This window comes from Chionomys nivalis, chromosome X (genome assembly GCF_950005125.1).
Source record: "Chionomys nivalis chromosome X, mChiNiv1.1, whole genome shotgun sequence".
In the NCBI taxonomy this organism is placed as follows: Eukaryota; Metazoa; Chordata; class Mammalia; order Rodentia; family Cricetidae; genus Chionomys; species Chionomys nivalis.
In genome coordinates, this window is record NC_080112.1 from 136,595,611 (window position 1) to 136,601,260 (window position 5,650).

The window sequence follows — 5,650 nt, forward strand, 5'->3', positions numbered from 1 at the left end:
TAGACTGCTTGGCTATTGAATCATTCAGATCCCATCCACTGTTGCAAGTTCAGAGGTCACAGGTATACACCATCACACTAACTTTTTACATGGTTACTAGTGCTTAAAGTCAGGTCCTCACACTTGTACAGTGAGGACTTGACCAACTTTTTACAACGTGTCCTATGCTATATTTTATTCTCCATTGATTTTAATAGTCATTCTAATTATTATATAAAATTCTATTATAAATATGTACATATTCTTTTTTTTTTTTAAGTTCTTTCTTAAAGAGAAAGGGGAAACTAGGGCAAAGTCCAGGTGGAAAGACATTCCCATCAGTGAGAAAACTGCCTGCGGTCCGCTGTCTTCTTGCTGATGTGTTTAAAGATCTTGGACTTCTCCACTTTCTTTGTTTTCTGGTAACCAAATCCACCGCCACCTCCTCTCTTTTTAAGCTTGCCATCATGGCTGCTCACGTTCAGATCAACGAAGGGAGGAACCTTAAAGCCAAAGGACAGAGCCACCTGAGGCATGTTTAAGTTGTTCACATCGAAGATCTGCTTGAGAGAGTGGGAGTCGTAGGCTCGTATGTAGGACCTGTATGCTTCCTGTGCGGACTTATGGAGAAAATAGTTCTTTTCGATCAGCTTTTCCAGCTGAGACTGAATATCAGAAACTTTAGACCAGGAAAAGTCGAACTGATTCAGTGGAACCTTGGATTGCTTTAAGTAACGAAGGAAACCCAACTCTTCAGGGCGCAGGATGAGCAGGGCATGTCCTCTTCTGTTCAGGCCCTGAGCCGTTCTACCCACACGATGAATGTATTCCAGTCGACTTCAGGGATGTCCAGCCCCCTGGCTGCCACATCTGTGCACAGCAGTATCCCTGAATCTGTTTTGCAGAATTGGAAGAATGTGGTTGTTCGCTTATTTTGCTTTTGCCTTCCATGGATGGCCAAGACAGGCAGGTCGATGGAGTTCAGTAGCTCATAGTGGTACTTCACAGACATACAGGACGAAAAGAAGACCATCACTTTCTTCTTCCGGTTCTTCTTAAGGAATGTAAAGAGCAGAAGGAACCTCTTCTCAGAGGGACACACAACATATCCCTGCTCAAATCCATCCACTGTGGCAACCTCTTTATCGTCATCAACACCCACATACAATGGCTCTTTTTTCAGAGAAATTCTTGCCAAGTCTTCAACTTTTCGAGTTTGTGTGGCAGAAAAGAGCATGGTTTGCCTGCGTACTGGCAAAAGTTTAATAATTTGCTTTAATTCTTCTTCAAATCCAACATCCAAGATACGATCAGCCTCATCAATAACGAGACACTGGAGGTTCTTGTACATGAACCCTGGAGTATTCTGCATGTGGTCTAGAAGCCGGCCGGGGGTGGCCACGACAATGTTGATGCCGTTGGCGAGCTTCTGCGCTTCGGCAGACCTGTTACTGCCACCCATGATCAGCCCGTACGTGTGAACACGGTGCGTCATCAGTTCCTTAAGAACACCAAAAGTCTGCATGGCCAGTTCTCTGGTAGGAGAGAGAATCAGGACTCCTGTTCCATTCCTGGGCATAAACTTTAACTTCACAATGAGCTCGATCACAGGAATGAGGAAAGCCAGAGTTTTGCCACTGCCGGTTTTAGCAGCTGCTAGAAGATTCCTGCCTTCCAGAAGTGGCCTGATACTTTTATGTTGGATCTCAGTCATGCGCTTGAAGCCCATTTCTTCTATAGCCTTTAGAGTGTTTTCATTGACGAGGTTAGACAAGGAAGCAAACGAAGTGTCCTCAAAAGCCCCTGTCAGCCCCAGGGGCAGGCTGGGCACTTCCTTGTTATCTGGCATCTCCACAGCATCTTCTGCTTTAAGATCCACAGTGCTTTCTTCAGTTTTTGTTTTTTTGGTGTCAGGCTCTGCATCATTTGCCATTTTCCTCTTTTTCTTCTTCTTTTTCTTTTTTGATTCTGAATCAGGAGATGGCGGTGCTGCTGTTTCTCCATTGGTTAAAGCGGTAGGTTTCTGGGGTAACTTTTCAACTTTCGAATTTTCTGCTGCCTCTTCAGGCATGCCTCCACTTTGTGCTTCTGCTGAGCCCACCCTCGCAGCATGCTTTACGGCTTTCTTAATTTTTCCGACCTTTACCTCTTCTTTGGGCACATCTTCATTGGAAGGTTGGGATAGGCTCGTCTTTGATGCTTCTTGCAGCTTCAGGTTTCGCTGCCGCAGCTTGATGTTCCTCTTCTCGATCTTCTTGCGCAGGAGTTACATTTGTAAGTGCGACATGTTTGCCCAGCCGCATTAGCAGGCTGCACTGAGCAGTAGCTGCACGTGCGTAGTCAGAACTCGGAAGTGTGTCACGGGACCCAGGATAAATATGTACATATTCTTAATTTAGGTTTTATTTCAATAGAATCGTGAATAGTTTAAGTTTCCATTTACTTTAATTAATCTATTGATCTTTAACATAGTGTCCATTTGGGGATGTAAATATGGATGTGTTTATATTACTAGGCATTTTCTTTATTAAGATTTGTTTTAGAAATGTAAATATATCCAGAACCCCTGTCTCCAATAAACAAACAAAGTTAACACTATTTTGAAAGATGCAAAATGAATTTTGAATAATACTTTTATGAATTCTTTGAGTACCTCATTAAATGTATTTTGAATGTATTCCCCTGCCTTCTCCTTGTACTTCTCATAACCACACTCTTCATCCTCTTCTTTCTTCCCCATCGAGTTCACTTTGTATCACTCAACTAGTTTTGGGAATGGCATGTGATCAACCTACCAGAAGACACTTCATTAAAGAAGACCGACTGTACCTCTCCTAGCAGCTATCAAATGCCTACAGCTAGGAGTGGGACTTTATGCCTACTTTCTCTCCACTAAGCTAGGATTTTGCTTGGCCTGAGTTTGCTTAGGTCCAGTGCATACTGTCACAATCACTGTGAGTTCATAAATGTAACTGTCCTGTTGTATCAGAGAAATACCATTTTCTTGATGCTATCCATCATCTTTGGCTCTTACAATTTTTCTACTCTCTCTCTTAAATAAAGACCACAGAGTCTTTGGTGGAGGAGTGTGATACACATATCCTATGTATGGCTGGAAACTCCCAAGTCTCTTACTCTCTGAATGCTGAATCGTTGGGTGTCTCTGTGTTAATTACCATCTATTGCAAGGAGAAACTTCTCTGGTAAGGGTTGTGACACTCTGATCTGAGTATAGTAATAAGTCACTGGGAGTTGTAGAAATGCTATGTCCACTTATCAGAATAATAGTACTGTGTACTACGACAGGGTATATGAACAATTTAATCACAGATTCTTTGGCCCCTATAACAGTGCAAGGTAGAGGTTCTACCTCATGGAATAAGGCACTAGAACCCAATCAGAAAGTGGCCGGTTACCCCCATAACATTCATAGCCGTATTTGCACCAATAGGCATACCTTGTTAGGACAGTCATTGCTGTGGTTTGCAGCATACACATCTGGGTGAGATGGGTGATTACTTTTCCCTTCCAGTATTGAACATAGCCTCTTCCAGTTCCAGGAAAGCTAGCTAGTAGGTATGACGCTTCTAGGTGAATACCATCCTTCATGTTTTGTTATTTGAGTATGTGATTCAGTAAATAAGTCCTATCATCAAGTTATGAAGATTATCCAAATGTATTGGTAATAATATGTAATGTTTTGATGTGGGGACAATTTATGGGACTCCATTGTCCAACAGCTCAAAATGAGGCAACCTTTTCCTGGTACTGGGGTTTCTATTTAGCATGAGTTATCTAGTTGGGATAACAACCTCCATTATAGGGTAATTTCATTAAACTTATTTTTATATGTGTGTATATATATGCATGTTATAATTTTAGGAAGCTTCTACAGTAATAAATTTCCTTATGACTTTTTCCAAAGGCCTTTTCGGTTCTCTCTCACCTTGCACAAACTCAATTCTAAATGAATCAAGGACCCTGAATTTGATAGAGAAAAAGGTAGGAGATTCATTTCAACTTATGAGCATAGGTACTTTCTGAACAGGACACTCATACCTCAGGCATTAATACCAACATCTGACAAATGGGACCCCATGAAACTAAAAAGCTTCTGTATAGCAAAGGACACCATTATTTGAGTAAATAAGCAGTCCACAGAGTGGAAAAAATATTTACCAATTACACATCAGACAGAGAGTTAGTATTAGAATAATCAACAAAACAAAACAAAAACCTAAACATCAAGAAAACATACAACCCAATTAAATGAGACTTGGACTGGGGAGTGCTGGTGCACACCTTTAATCCCAGCACTCAGGAGGCTGAGGCAGGCAGATCTCAGTGAGCTCAAGGCCAGCCTTGAACTGGTTGGTCCACAAAACAAATTCAAGGACAGCCAGTGCTGTTTCAAAGAGGAACTCTGTCTCAAAAGAAAACAACAAAAAATGAGGCATGATTCTTGTTAAGTTGAATCTAATCCCTGGTTATTAGGAATTCACCATCACTGATTGTAATAAGCCAATCAGACCAAATTAATAAATCTAGATTTATTCTGAACAAACCATTCCTGGGTGACCCCAAGGAAGTTGAGAAGACCACAAGGGGAACCCATGAGGTGGGAACTTTTTCATGCCCTCTGGGGGTGGAGCTGCCAATGGCAGGCTTTCTTGGGGCGGAGTAAAGCCCTCCAAAGGTGGAGCCACCAATGTGGGGCTTGGGATGGAGCTTCTACCTGAACATTCCAGACTCTTTGGGTATATGGATGCCAGGGACTGGAGTGACACTTCCACCTGAATATCCAGACTCCTTGGGTATATGGATGCCATTTCTTATCTGGCTACTTCCTGCAGGCATGGGATAATATGGAAAGGGGGAAGTCAGGAGTTGGTGGGCTCCCATTCAGCAGGAGGTATGGGTGGAGAAGCATTCAGTTAACTGCCATCCTGGAGACTTCAGGCATCTGTTTCTTGTGGGAGCTGAGAATGTAGGTTACTAGGAGAAAAATAGATAGTTAGCACCTGTCCTAGTTGTACTGACAAAGAGGAATGTGCCAGGAAGAAGAGCAGATCGGCCCTTCATTGCAACATCTTGGAAAACCAGAGGGTGGAGGGTCGCAGCTACTGGACTGAAGAGGTGTTTGCTTGAGCTTAGAGAGGTGGTATCAATGGTGAAGTCCAAGGAGCTGGTGCAGGTGCTGGCGTTATTAGGAGAACCCTCTGCAGGTTGGCCTTGGCACGAGTCTGGTAGGAGGGGTGGACCTTTGCGGGAACCTGCAGGTGTCTGTAAAACAGCTGTAAGAGATTTAGATCTTGGCGTCATAGCAAAAGGCTGTGGCTTTAGGTTTAAACATTTAAACATAGGCATGAACATTTTAGAAGACAATCAGAGGAAATTTTAAACGTTTGAACCTCGGAATTTACACCTGAAACCTGTTAATTCTGGACTATGAAGCCTGTGAAAGAAGTACACCAGTCTGTACTTTTAGCAGGAAGCTCTACTGATGATGGAATGAGCTTGTAGTACCCTAAGTCATGCAACATTATTAGACAGAGCTGAGAGGGTGATGCATAAATGAGTAGAAGTAAGACAGCTTTTTTTTCTACCCAGGCAATCCCAAGTCTCTCCATGGTCTTCAGTGAACACAAATCTCAGAAGCAGTACTTGCTTT

The 5,650-nt window shown here is 42.6% G+C and overlaps 1 pseudogene; it reads right to left on the minus strand.

The window, feature by feature from the left end:
* Positions 1 to 317: 317 nt before the first annotated feature.
* LOC130868136 (ATP-dependent RNA helicase DDX18-like) lies at positions 318 to 2,266 on the minus strand (annotated as a pseudogene).
* Between the last annotated feature and the right edge of the window lie 3,384 nt (positions 2,267 to 5,650).